The sequence below is a fragment of the Macaca nemestrina genome, chromosome 6 (genome assembly GCF_043159975.1).
Source record: "Macaca nemestrina isolate mMacNem1 chromosome 6, mMacNem.hap1, whole genome shotgun sequence".
Taxonomy (NCBI): Eukaryota; Metazoa; Chordata; class Mammalia; order Primates; family Cercopithecidae; genus Macaca; species Macaca nemestrina.
The window spans coordinates 33,613,589-33,628,840 of NC_092130.1; the positions used below are offsets into that span (position 1 = coordinate 33,613,589).

A 15,252-nucleotide genomic window follows, 5' to 3' on the forward strand; every position below is an offset into this window, starting at 1 on the left:
GAGCCCCTCTGCCCATTAAATGAGGCAATGAATGGTAACCCACTTTGTAGGGTATAAAATCCCCTATAAATGTTATTCTTATTCCCAAGCTCTATGGAACAGCAGCTTATGTTACGAAACTACTGGTTCAGAATCTTTCACAAGTACTAAATCTACTCAGTAGTCAAGAGAAGGAAATGCCTCTGGTTTGTTCCTTCCTATCATCCTGAAAAATAAACAGCAATCCATTCTTCTCCTGCGTTTCCAAAATCCAGGGTCAGATATGCAAATATAAGTATGCAGGCTGCTTTTAAATGATACATGAAAGGGATTTTTGAAATGAATGTGCTGTGATTGAATTTCTGGTCAGTCACCCAGAAGGCATTTTGCAGCTAAGCTCTGGACCCAATTCCACTGAAAATGCATAAGCTTTGGTGCCTGCAGCCAGTCTAGCCACAGACGAGGATGAGGGTCCTTGCCTCGGAACTGCTATTAAATGATGCAGACCCCCAGGCTCGAAGTTGAAAAACAAATTAGCACAAGCCTAAAAGAAATCCAATACAAAGTTACTTTTAAAATACCTTTTGCATAACCTTACCTGACAACAAAACCTCTTTGATTTTTAAACCATTTGATAAAACCACAGTGCATTAATATGTAACTTGGCTTTTTCAGTAGAGCTTATCTTGGTCATTTTCAAAAGAATTTTGATGGTCTTTGGGAATACAAATATTGCCAATTGGTGTTGTCCAAAGAAAGGTCTCTTTGACCTGCTTTAATAATAGATAAGAAACATGAGTAAAAATGATCATTTATTATATATGACTTATGCTAAGGTGATTTTTAAGAGTAACTGACAGTTGGCTTTCTTAAGTAGGTTGGAGAGCTCCACCGATAACCTTGTTTATTATTAAATGAGTTTGCTAAGCAACCCTTTTACTTGGAGATGATCAAAGGTAAGCCTCAGCTTTATCTTACTTGCCATGAAATTCCAAAGTAGTGGAATTTTACATTTTATTTCTTCCCTTTTAGTGCTTTTTAAAATTATGTCAGTTAGTCAGTTATGCATGTATGAATGCTTGTATAACAAAAATAGAGACAGAACAGGTGAAGCTAATCTTATCCCCACGCTCCATTGCTCTCCTCTCCACTTCTCAGAGGTAACCCCTTCATCACTATGGCACATCTCCTGCTAGACCTTTCTCTAAACATTTGTCTCTGGGTGTGTATTGTTAACTTATTTAAAAATTTATGTTTATATAAATGATATATTAGTTATCAATTGCTGCCACGAACAGTGTCTTGAAATAACAAATATTTACTATCTCTCACAGTTTCTGAGAGTGAGCAATCCAAGGGCACTAAGCTCTGAGAGGTTCTAGTTCATGGTCTCTCATGAAGTTGTAGTCAGGGTCTAAGCCAGGACTACAGTCATTTGGAAGTTTGACTGGGACTGGAGGATGTGCTTCCATCATGGCTCACCAACACAGCTGTTGCTGGAGTCTTCTGTCCATCACTGGCTATCGACAGGAGGCTGCCACATGGGCTTCTCCACGGGGTTCCTGGAGTGTTCTTAAAACACAGTAGTTGGCATCCTGTAGAGTGAGTGATGGAAGAGTAAAAGAATGAAAGAGAGAGATCAAGAAGGAAGCCACAATACCTTTTTATTGCCTAGTCTTGGAAGTGGCACCTTGTCATTTATGCCATATTCTATCCACTAGAAATGAGTTACTAAGTCTGGCCCAAACTCAAGTGGAGGCGAATTAAGCTGCATCTCATAAGGGAAAGAGTATCAAAGAACTTCTGTATGTATTTTAAAACCACTACATATGGCATAGTGCACATATGCTTCTGCAAATTTGCTTTTTTCACTTAACAATCTTAGTTTTCCACGACAATACATGGGGATCAACTTCATTCTCTTTAGTTGCTGCATACTATTCCACTACCTATTTAATCATTCTCTTCCTGATAGGTACACCTTGAGATCACTCTCAGACTTTCACTTCTGCAGAAGACATAACAGTGGGGGTACTTGCCTACTCCTCAGCACCTGTGCCAGGATTTCTCTAGTAAAAATGCATTGATGCGGAATTGCTGAGTTGAAGGGTCTGCTTGTCATAACAATTATGGCTAAATTGCCCTCCAGAATGGCTGTTCTAATTTCCAATCATCCTTCACCTGACACCTGGGGGGGTTGTGGCAGAACTTTGGTGGGCAAAATATCTTGGGGACTTTCAGATTATTTTTGGCCCTTTTCAAGCCTGGGTTTCTGATGAGAAATTATCCTGTCTGACACCCACTTTGCTCATAATTGCAACCTCTTTCATACAATTCTGCTTGATTTAAGCAAAAATCCAGAAGCTCATCCCTCGGGAGACAGGAAAGCTTAACTGCTGTTTACAAAGGACTTGGAGGTTTTCAGGTACAAGGTGCCCCTGGAGATTCAGGTTGATTAGTGTTAATTCAAAACCACTTCCTCTATTATGGTAGCAGCTGAGAAGTCACATGCACAAATGAAGCATGTGGATTTCGATGCAAAGGAAAATGCCATTTCAGTAGCAGCTATTCCCAGACTCTGACTGAGCCTTCCTATGGCAAGTATTATTGATGCATAAAATCATCGAATCCTCTGGGTCCTCCCACTTCTCACTTATTTTTAGTTTAAAACCGAGCATCAGACCGACTTCCTTACATTCAAGCTGCCAAGTGTCCTTGGCTGGCAAGAATCTCCCTCCTTGTAATATCAATAATTAATGTCAGCTACCAATGCTGAGACAGCTGAACCACACAAAAGGAACTGGCCTGGTTCATTTCTACTTATTTACTATGTCCGTCTTTGGTCAAAATGTTTGGTCAGATTCAAAATGGTGTGTCATCAAGGCAACCAGTACTTATTTATTCAATACACATTTATTGAGGTCCTACTCTGTGTAAGGTTCTATGCTGTCTATTCTCTGTGTGGGAGAGTAGTCACATGATTATACCCTCACAAATTTGAAGTCTGATGATAATTATTACCAGGCATTTTGCACTTCTTGTATACCAGACACTGTGCTAAGTATTCATGAACAATAACTTTTCCTTCTCATAGCAGCCCTGTTAAGTAGGTAGCATTCCCTTTTTACCCACATGTGTTGTGATAAATGCAAAACCCTAGTTCTGTCATGGAGCAGCTGCTTGTCTTATCCAGGTTCTGAACCCAGCTGAGCACCAGTGCGTGAGAAGGCTGTACTAGTTCTGCTTTTGCCAAAATGTGTTTCTTCCCACAAGAAGCTCCATGAAAAATTTGAATTCATAGCCACAGCATCTATGATTCTCAGAGGTCCCTGAGGCCCACAGTGGCTTCTCCTGTGGATCTCAGCTCAGAGAAGCTTCACCTGTGCTCCCCGAAGTGATTGGATCCCCAGATTACACACTTTCATACCTCCACGTATCTTTCCTTCAGAGTTATTAGCACAGTGAAAGTCTGTTTGTGAGATTATTTACTATGGCTCTGCCAGGCTGCTGGAAGCTCCATGAGGCTGCAGACGATGCTTTTTTTCTGCTCACTTTTGTTTTCCTAGAGATGGCACAGTGCCTGCCACAGATAATCAATACTATTTAATCCATTAACTAATTGCTCTGAAAAGAACTACAAACACACACCCCCCCCCCAAAAAAAACCTGGAGACTTAACTTATCTCACACATTGCAAACCTCATTCGACAAACTTTTACTGATCTTATTCAAGATCCAGGCACTGAATTAGGTTCTAAAGATATTGCAATAAACTAAGCAGACATGGCCCTTATTCTCTTAGGGCTTGAATTTCAGTAGGGAATCCAGATGATAAATGAGTCAAATAAAATGAATAAGATAATTTCAGATATGTGTTAAGTCCTGAGAAATAAAATTAAAATGAGCAGTGCTGATAGGATGAGGGGTGGTCAGGGAAGATGTCTCCAAAGAGAAGACATTGGATTGAGACCTGAATCATGATCAGGAGCCAACATTGTGATGTTACAGGCACCGATTTTTTCATCTCAATAAATGCATCACTTACTCAGAGCAAAACTCCCGGAGTCGTTCTTGACTCCTTCCTCTCATACTCCAAGGCAAGTGCAAGGCAACCCTGTATCTCTACCTTGACAGTATCTCAAGCTGATCAGCCGTTCCCCACCCTCACTGCTACCACACTAGTCCAAGCTGCTGCCATCTCTCACTTGGACTTTTCTAATAAACTTGTAACAGGTTTCTATCCACCATCTGTTCTCTGTAAGTCAACTCATGTCTCCGTGGCTCCTCCCTACGCTGAGGGTAAAAGCCACAGTGCTAACCAAGGCCTGCAGTTTCACATGATCTGGCCTCCTCTCTACCCCCATTTCCTGCTGCTCCTCTGCCCTACCACACTCCCCTTCTTGCTACCCACAAATAGGCCAAATGTGCTCCTGCATCAGGCTCTTTGCACTTGTCGTTTCCTCTTTCTGGAAAAGCCCATGTGCTTTTGTGTTGTGCTCTATACTTCATTCAAATTCTGCTTATATGTTCACCAGAAGACCTGCCCCCACCCTCTAGGGGCAATCACCATTATTCCCTATGACTTAACACTGTTTAATATTTCTTCATAGAACTCATCACACAAGGCAGGATATTATCTATGTGCGTCTTTCTCTCCTATTAGAATGTAAACCCCATGAGGGTAAGAACTGAGTCGACTTTGTTTGCTGTTGTATTCCCAATACCTAGAATACCTATTTCTATTCAATCAATAGTTCTTGAATAAAGAGAAGAACAAATGAAAGAATGACAAAACGCAAAGGCCTTGAGTCATAGTATGCTGGAAAGACAGAAAGAAGACAGGAATAGGAGAGAAGAGGAGGCTAAAGATGCAGGCAGGGGCCAGACTACACAGGGCCTTGTGAGTAATTAGAAGGAGTTCTGATTTTCTTCCAAGAGCATCAGAAAACTGTTCACCTCTGGGAAACTTTTGCTTTGTAATTCCCAACAGGTGACATAACACTTGGAGAAACACTGAACTTTATGACCTCTTCCCCACTATGTTCTGTGATGCCCAGAAGTAAATCTCCGTACTGTTCTTTAATCCTATCAATGTTTGCTCTGGAGGCAATGGATTAAATAGCACATGTTGAATAATCAACTGAATTAACCTTCCCAAGACTACCTCATGCCACGATTTGGATTCTCTGGAAAGTATCTCTTACTCTTTCCTAATGTGCTTACACCTTGGTTCCAAATGTCTCTCCTTGGAGTTGCTGTGTAAATCCACTTCCTTGGGGAGCCATCCCTGACCTCCCAGGGCAGAGTTCAGGATCCTTCTGCATGCTCTTCAGCTCCCACTGTTGAGAGCAGGCAGTGCTGCTTTGTGGTGTCTCTCTGCTGCGCCAGCTGGAGTGTATGTTCCCTGAGGGTGGGGACCTCCTTTATTGTCTCTAATTCTGAGACCACAGAGAGGCTGCTGGATCCAGTGTACCAACATGTGTTTTTGAACTGTTTTATTTTATGTTAATTCAAACTAGGTGCCAACATTTTAGGTTTTTTAAAAAATAGATTTTTGGCTTATGTTGAAAATATATAAGCCATAGCAATGCTGTGCCCATGTTCTTAACAATGAGAAGACTTGAGTAGCAACTGCTCCATTCATAGGGGACCTGGCTTTCCTCCAGCAAGCCACAATCCCCACTGCTCCTTATTATGTTTCTAATGCTGAGGTCAAGGGTTCTTTGTCATTTAACATCTGACTAAGTTATTGTTTTCTTACAGTAGAAATATTCTGTATCCAGTCTACTATCACAAGAAGGCTGCATGTTCTTAAACCTGGTACATGGGGCCTCTTTTGAGCAACTGAATTTGTGACCCTCGTTTCTCCTAAAATAAACAAGTGTTTATAAAGGCATAGGACTTGACTACCCAACGAGGCAAAGATGTTAATTCTTCCCGAATTGATATATAGGTTTAATGTGATCGCTATTAAAATCCCACCAAGATTTTTATAAATACAGATCTGACTACTCTAAAATGTGTATGGAAAGCCAAAGGAACCAAAATAGCTAAAAATCGTTTTTGAAAGAATAATAAAGTGGGAAGAATCAGTCTCCTTGATTTTAAGATTTATTATATGGCGATAGTATGAAAGACTGTAATACTAACAGAGAGATAGAGGCATAGATCAATGAACAGCGTAAAGAATCCCAAAACAAACCAACACAAATATGTTCAACTCAGTTTTTTGGGTTTTTTTTTTTTTTTTTTTTAGAAACTTGCAAAAGCAATTCAATAGAAGAAAGATAGCCTTTCAATAAATGGCACTGGTGCAATTTAACTCCCATAGGCACAAAATTAATCTCAACCTAATCTCAATGAACTCAAAATGGATCACAGACTTAGATGTAAAATGTGAAGCCTTGTTCTTAGAAAAAAAAAGGAAATTGGCCAGGTGCGGTGGCTCACGCCTGTAATGCCAGCCCTTTGGGAGGCCAAGGCGGGCAGATTACGAGGTCAGGAGATGAAGACCGTCCTGGCTAACACGGTGAAATCCCGTCCCTACTAAAAATACAAAAAGTTAGCTGGGCTTGGTGGCAGGCTCCTGTAGTCCCAGCTACTTGGGAGATTGAGGCAGGAGAATGGCGTGAACCCGGGAGGCAGAGCTTGCAGTGAACCAAGATTGTGCCACTGCACTCCACCTGGGTGACAGAGCGAGACTCCGTCTCAAAAAAAAAAAAAAAAAAAAAAAAAAAAAACCTTCAGGATCTAGGCTGGCAAAGAGTTCTTATGCTAAATGCACTGTCCATAAATTGAATCTCATAACAGTTAAACCATTTGCTCAGCAAAAGGTTCTGTTTAGAGAATTAAATGACAAGCTACAGGCTGGGAGAAAATACTTGAAAACCACATGTCAGACAAAGACTAGTTCCCGAAATATATAAAGAACTCTCAAAACAGCATTAAAAGAAATAATGCAATTAGAAAATGGGCAAAAGAAATGAGACATTTCACCAAAGATGATAGACAGATGACCAATAAGCACAGCAAATGATGTTTAACACTATCAGTCATTAAGGAAATACAAATTAAAGCACAATGAGATATCCCTACATATCTATCACAGTGGCTAAAAATGAAATGGTAACAGTACAAGTGCTGGAATGCAGAGAAAGTCCATCATTTGTATATTTTTGGTAGGGATGTAAAAGGTACCTTCTGAATATTCTGGGGAAAAAGTTCTGGAAAACAACTTGGCAATTTCTTAAAAACCTAAAACATGAAACTATAATACCATATGACCCAAGAATTGCACCTCTGGGTATTTGTCTTGAAACAATAAAAAAAGTATGTGTACGCAAAAACCTGTATACAAACCTGTACACAATGTTTATAGCAGCATTATTCATAATTACCAAAAAACTGGAAACAACCCAGATGTCCTTAGCTGTGTAAATAGCACATGAAACTGTGGCACGTCCATACCATGGAATACCATTCAGCAATTGGAATGAACTATTGATACAATCCACAATCTGAATGAATCTCTAGAAAATATTGAGTGGAAAAAAAGCCAATTCCAAAAGCTTATGTACTATTGGGTGTACCTCTTCTTAACCCCAGGTAACCACTAATCTATTCTCCGTTTTTATGATTTCATCATTTCAAGAATGTTGTAGAAATGGAGAACAGATTAATGGTTGCCAGGGTTGAGGGAAAGGGTGGGGACTGGAGGGAAATTGGTGTGGCTATGAAAGGGCAACAGGAGAGATTTTTATAGTGATGGAAATTGTCTGTATCTCTACTGTATCAACGTCAGATCCTGGCTGTGATATAGTCCTATAGTTTTGCAAAATGTTACCATTGTGGTGGGGGGCAGCTGGGTGAATGTTACATAGTAACTCTCTATTATTTCTTACAATTGCATGTGTATCTCAAAATTAAAAGCTTAATTTTTCTTTAAAAAAAAAATGTACACGCCTTGGAAACCAACCAGCCTTGGTTTTAAATTCCTGCTGTGCCACGTACTAGCTAAATGACCCTGGGCAGCCTCTTGGGGCCTCAGTTTCCTCATCTGTTAAATGGGGATCATAAAAGACCCATGCTCACAGTGCTCTGGAGATTAAATGAGGTAGTGCAGTTACAATGCTTAAGAGCTCGCCTGTGTTTGGCGAAGAGCTCAGTAGATGGGAGCTGCTTTTGTTGCTGTCACTGTATCACGTAGAGAATCCAGAGGCAGGTTCAGCCCTGGAACATCTCAGGTTAAACCATGCTTTGTGTAGAGCAGAGATTCCCCAAGTACCTCAGTTCATATCACCCTTAGTATCCTCCTAACTTTTTTCATGTTGTTCTTGGGCCAAAAAAAAAAATTCACAACAGTTCTGTTTACTAAGTAGTTAGGTTCACACTACTTAATAAGTATGTTTGCACTAACAATTTAGTAACTGTTTGAAAACATAGTAATGTAAATTGAAGAAATAATTTTATTTCATTCTTTTTTTTTTTTTGAGATGGAGTCTCGCTCTGTCGCCCAGGCTGGAGTGCAGTGGCCGGATCTCAGCTCACTGCAAGCTCCGCCTCCCGGGTTCACGCCATTCTCCTGCCTCAGCCTCCCAAGTAGCTGGGACTACGGGCGCCCGCCACCTCGCCCGGCTAGTTTTTTGTTTGTGTTTTTTTTTTTTTTTTGTATTTTTTAGTAGAGACGGGGTTTCACCGTGTTAGCCAGGATGGTCTCGATCTCCTGACCTCGTGATCCGCCCGTCTCGGCCTCCCAAAATGCTAGGATTACAGGCGTGAGCCACCGTGCCCGGCCTATTTCATTCTTAACTACAATTGCTTACAATGAATTATGTGTCCCTGTCTGTACCGCTTCCCAAACCTTGGAATCAGATTGAATACTGTCACCTTCATTGTCTCCTCCATATTGATTTTGATGCAGTGCTTGTTTTTAATTATATTAACTACCAAAAATACAGCTTTGCAAAAATACTTTGTAATTAAGGGGAATATACCATGCACTAATGTTGAAGTGGTAAGTTCCCTCATGCTATCCATTCTTACACTGTCTGACAGAGATTTAATATCACTATTGTTCACTCAAAATTTAAAATATCCTGCAGCATCCCTGTGAGTCTGTCATGATGCCCTGGAGTGCTTTGGTACATAAATTGGGAATTACAGGTTGAACAGTTCATTTTGGCCTCTTCCAGAGCAAAGCAAAGTAGACTCAGGCCCAAAGCTGCTCTACTGGGACCTTTCCAGTTGGAATGATCCATCTGCTGCTATCCACACCTATGTGTCCAGGATGGTCTCACAGCTAAACTGCCTACCATTGGGAGACACGAGCCATTTTTTCTGACTCAGCAATGGCAGAGATGATTAGGAATGGGATACCTTTTTTTTTTTTTCCTGGTATTCTAAAGATATTAAGCAATTTGGGAAGCTCCTCTTAAAATTGAATTCCGCATTAAGCACCTAGAAGGTGACAAGCACTGTTGTAGGTACTGGAGGCACAGAAATAAATTGAGCCTAGTCCCTAGCCCTTGAATAATTCTTCCTCCACAGATGATATGCAGCATGATGTTATAGAAAAGCCCTGGAGCCAAGAGACCCGAACAAAAATTTTAACTTACCATATGAACTTGTTAGGTTGGCCTTCCTGAGCCTCAGTTTTGGTAACTGCATAATGGGAGTTTAAGTATCCCTACAGCACCTTTATCTCATAGCATTTAATGAGATAAATGCATGTAAACTCAGAATGTTATGATTAGCAAACAGCCACCATTTAGATGTGCTGCTTTTTAAAATCACTGATTATCAGTTCAAGCTGCTTTGCCCAAGAGTGAAAAGAAATCCAAACAACAAAATATATTTCTCATGCTTCTTAGAAGAATTGGGGATAGCAGGGGTAGGGCAAGGAAGAAAATTCCAAAAGATGTTATGACTGCAGTGAGAAATTGAGGAGCAGAGTTGTCCTAGAAGCCCTGTTCTCCTTTTGCAGGCTAGAGAATAAATACTTTGAGAGCTAAATTGATCTGCTCATCCTCCTGTTCCTTTCTCCTCTGGAATATGTCACTTGAAAGAGAATAACTTTCTGGCCTCTGATTTTGGCTATCACCCAGTGGCTGCTTTGTCTAATGATTGCTACATATGACTTTTTTTTTTTTTAACTCCCAGTCCAAAAGCTGTTTCAAAGTCAAAGTTAATACAGATGTTGTGTCATCCCAGGCATCAGTGATAGGTGTTGTTTAGTCAAGGTGGATCTGACTGGGATCTCTCTCCAAGAAAGTGAGATAATATGAGAGACCATAAAGCAGCTGTTAATTTCCCTCTCAAAGTGAGGGGGATTATGCACAGTGGTGGAAAACCGTTCTCTGCGTCCCCAACCTAATTGTCTTGATTAACACGCTGCATGGCCATCACAGGTGTAGCACATAATAGCACTATAAGGTTTTCATAGCCAGGCCAATTAAAATCTGTCATTGAGCCAAGAACTAACAGTGTGTGCATCATAATGCCAAAAGTCAAAATGAGTTCTCTAAATAATAATTGCTTGCATTTCTAGGACAATTTATCTTTTTTTTTTTCTTTGAGATGAAGTCTCGCTCTGTCACCCAGGCTGGAGTGCAGTGGCACAATCTCAGCTCACTGCAGCCTCCACCTCCTGGGTTCAAGCAATTCTCCTGTCTCAGCCTCCCAAGTAGCTGGGACTATAGGCGTGCACCGCCATGCCTGGCTAATTTTTGTCTTTTTAGTAGAGACGGGATATCACCATGTTGGCCAGGTTGCTCTTGATCTCCTGACCTCGTGATCCACCCACCTCGGCCTCCCAAAGTGCTGAGATTACAGGCGTGAGTCACCACACCTGACCGAAAATTTATCGTTTTAAAGCATACTTTCTTTACCTCATTTTCTCCTCATACCAGAAGGCAAGCAGTTTAGGTGGGGAAACTGAAGTTCAAAGAGATTCAGTGACTTACCAATCTAGAGCACCCTAATAATTGTGCCAGGCTGCTCATAGTAAGTTCTTAAAGAATTTTCTCTTATCCCTATGACAATAACTAGCACTGATCTTTCACTTAACAGCTGACAAAATGCTGTTATATTTATTTTCTTTTTAGATCTCCTATAACAACCCTGCAAATCAGATCTTTTTTAGATCCCATTTTTATGGACAAAAAAAGCTCAAAATCTTGGAATATTGATTGAAATCCTGTGTCATTTTAGAGTGAGACCTTGTTCAAGGGCACAGGGTTACCAAGTGGTAGAACTAGGATAAGAACTCAGGCCTGCTGGCTGACCCAGTGTTCTTCACATCATTCCATGCTTACAGTCTCTCTCTCTGCACATTTTAGAGTTGGGGGGAAACGAGTCAGGACGATTGACACTGAGCTGCAAAGACACAGGTTTCTTCTATTGCCACAGTGCCCAGCTTTGAGCAACTAAAGGGTTTTGGTCAATTGTGTATTTTCCTATTGAACTGGGAATGGACAATTTATATTCTAAACTGAATATAAATTTGACCCTTGGTCTCTTAACTGCCTGATCTCTATGGTGTGTTTGATAAAGGTATTTTTGTGTTTTACAGGCCACCCCCAGAGACCCTGAGCGATACATTTAAAAGTTCTGGGTGGCTGTGAATGACCATGAAAGTAGGAGATAAATATCTTAGCTGGCTAGGCAGACTAAGAAGTAGATAGCCTGCTTAAAGGAAAAGCAAGCTCTAAGCTATTCTCAATCAGATCCACAAACAATTTCTTGCAGTAAAATGTGTTGTTCTTTGTTTCTCAGATGAGGAATGAGGAGGAACCCCTCTTAGGCTCTTCTGATGATTTTTTAGGTTAAGGCTGAGCCCCTGAGTACAAATGATTGCCTGGCTTATATCCCAGTGCTGATGGAGCACACAGGATGGCTCCCTGGTGACACATGTGAGGGTAGGAGTGGAATTTCACATTTCTCACTGCTGGAACGGCAGTGTTTTCCACCCATTGTTCATTCTGAAAGCTCTCCTCAGTCCTAGCCTGTGTGTTGTCACTGGAGGAGGAAAGAGAATGAATTCTGTGTTCTCCACGGTGCACTGAAGCCTAAGGGCCAAGCTCCTTTCATCTAAAAAGCCAAAAATGATGATTTCCTCAAGAGCAAATGGCTCTCATTGCGTCTTTGGCTGCAGAGACATATCTGTATCTGCTCTGTCACTCCATCCTGAAATCTGGGGTGTGGCTGAAGTAGCCATGTAAGAGCATTCACAAATAACCTCTTTTATTTAAAAGGTGGGGGTGGGGGGTGGTGTGGGAGGAAAATGTAGGAACAGCCTTATGTTCTATATTTTATTTCAGATTTTTAAATATTATGAAAAGGAAGAAGGAGAAAGCATCTATGCATGTAAATATATATTTGTAAGTTACTATGTATACTAGATATAGTTAAATAATTTTTTGCCACTTTATAATTTCCAGGCATGGTATGAATAAATCTACACTTGGCTTAACTTAATGCAGTTGAATTGATTTCTGCCTGCTAATCTGTGATTCTCTCTCAGTGGGAAATAATCAATAAGGTCAGTTGGGCCCACTTTTGCACGTCATTGGTTCTAGTTTTAATCTTGGTAATCCTGGCTGTAAACCACTCACTATGGAGGCGGATTGATTGGCAGCAATATTTGCTCAATGATTCTGTGGCCATATTTGAGGCACATTTTAGCTTATGACTTGGTGTAACTGTTTCTGCATTAGCGTTTAGTGCCTGTTTTCTTTCTTATACTACAAAGGGCCTATTGAAAGGAAGCTTGGGGAAAATCAACTTAACAGGGAGGGAAATGAAATAAGTTTTAAAAGGAAATAATAATAATAAAATTAAAGCACTATAGAGTCTTAGTGCTTGAGGAATTTGAATTGGATTAGACATGGGGATGGAGAAGGTCATAACATTTAGTCCAGAAGCAAAAATTGCCATCAAAGTCACTAAGCTACATTTAATCCCAATTCCTTCTCATTAGGTGAGTAGGAGCTACCTCACCTTTTCCTTCTTTTGTAAAGAATATCTTTTATGTATCACAAGTGAGGGGAGTGCTGAACATGATGCCTTCCTTTAGCCTCACATGATAGTTTTATAAATTTCTAGTGAAGTCACACATGAAGGGAATTTATAAATCCAGCATCACTGCCCAAGTCCTTTCAGTCCAGCATATGTTGAAAAACCCTATTTGAATGGTGAAAAGAGAAGGAAAATAATTCTTCTTCCACCCACCTAGCCATTCCATCCATCAATAATTCATGACAATCTTCAGACCAAAAGACTGTCGTTAAAGAGAGTAAAATGATATAAGCAAAGTGCTTAGCATAGGACCTGGTTTGTGTATTACTATATTAGTTTGCTAGGGCTGCCATAGCAAAGTACCACAAAGTGGGTGGCTTAAATAACAGAACTGTATTGTCTCATGGTTCTGGAGGCTGAAAGTTCAAGATCAAGGTGTTGGCAGGGTTGCTCCCTTCTAAGGCTATCACAGAAAAACTGTTCCAGGCCCCTCTCCTAGCCTCCTTTGGTCTTCAGGCAATTTTTGGCAGTCCTTGGCTCGCAGATGCCTCATCCCACCTCTGCCTTCGCCTTCATCGCCTTCATGTGCTGTTCTCCCTCTGTGCATACCCATCTCTGTGTTTCAGTTTCCCCTTCTTATAAGGACACTACTCATATTGAATTAGGACCTACCCTAATGACCTCATTGCAACTACTTCTGCAATGACTCTTATTTCCAAATAAGTTCACATGCCGAGATATTGGGGGTTAAAACTTCAACATACAAATTTTGGGAGGACACAATGCAACCCATAATAATTATTATCATTTACTATTGTATCTTCATTATTTGTTAGCTTTTCATAATTTCCTTTTTACTATAAATCTATTCTCTACCCTGCAGAGAATTAAAAATTTGCAAAAATAGGAAAAAGTAGGGAAGTGAAGAAATCAGAATATCAATGCACAGTGTGAATATCTTCAAGTAATGATGAACTGTTGGGCATAGCCACCATATTCAGGCATTAATGTTTCAGGTGAGAGGATCCAGAACAACTGGCCAGCCCAATCCAGTGAGGCAGCAGAGCTAGTCATTAGTTACACCCCAGCCATCCAGAGTGTTGGCAGTCTCTCCAATGGTAAGATTTTGGTATCCTTTCATACAGTGAGCAGGCAGGCAGCGGCCTGCCCAACCTCACCAGATGGTGTGGAGTCCCCCGCGTCACTGGCGTCATACGCATTTTAGATTTATTAAAAAGCCCACCAAAAAAGAAATACCCTTTGGAGCAATATAGTCTCAAATCCAACAATTTCCTGCAGTATCACAGCAAAGTTCCCCCCCGGGCAGCTGTTGAGATGGTTAGCCAGTAATTCTTCAAAACATTTTTTTTCTGACACATAGACAACATTTTCCTTTGTAAGAACGTGAAGGTTTGATTCCTCCAGAGCCCATTACATAGACAGATTGGCCCCTGAGATAATTACAAGAAGATAGTCTAATGGGTTCGATTAAGGAAATCCCATTACCTCCATGAAGAATCACCAGTGAGGTACAGACCCAGATGAGTCTTCCTACACACACAAATATAATTTCTTACCTAAAAGCATAGAAACACCATTCAGTTCACCTGTTTATATTTGGAAACTAGGCTAATATCGATCTGTCAAAACCAAAAATATTCTGTTGAACCAGAATATTTTTATTCTACTCTGCTTCAAAAATAATTTAGGATGACATTCAAGGATCTATCAAATATGACATGATAGACTACGTTAAAAGTTGGGTGGCCTAAAATGGTGTACTCTCAGTATCAGAATCCGGCCTCCCAGCACAGGCAGGAGTGACAGCTCTCACAAACCTAACAGGTGGTGAGCCAGTCCTTCTTAAGATGGCATGATTCTCAGAGCTCTGAGTTCTGTCCCCACCTCCTGAGAGGCAGTCGCCCCTCGCATTATACCCCTAGCTATTGATTCCCATTTGCCCTGTAGAGGGGTGAGAGAGTGGAAAAATCCTTGGGTGTCCAAGAAGTATGACACCTACAAGGACACCATGAGTGTTTCACCCTCCATTCCTAGAAAGGCAGGATTTGTATGAATATGCAGCACTGTCAGCTCATAATTTATACCTTCCCCTGACACCAACATGTCCAACTTCAGATTATAAGTATATTTTTTAATGTATAAGAAAATGTTTTAGAAGGTGGAAAAAATCATTTTCATTAGGTTAAGACGCTGTATTAAGCTCATCTCTGTCCTGTACTCTGTTAGTGTCCAAGGCAC

The 15,252-nt window shown here is 40.7% G+C and overlaps 1 long non-coding RNA gene across 1 annotated transcript in view; it reads right to left on the reverse strand.

Moving 5' to 3' along the window:
- Window positions 1–1,458: 1,458 nt before the first annotated feature.
- Window positions 1,459–15,252, reverse strand: part of LOC139363744 (uncharacterized) — a 47,064-nt gene continuing 33,270 nt past the window's right edge. Inside the window, exon 4 of the long non-coding RNA XR_011624597.1 lies at window positions 1,459–1,574. This is a non-coding gene — a long non-coding RNA (uncharacterized lncRNA). The remainder of the gene's footprint in view (window positions 1,575–15,252) is intronic.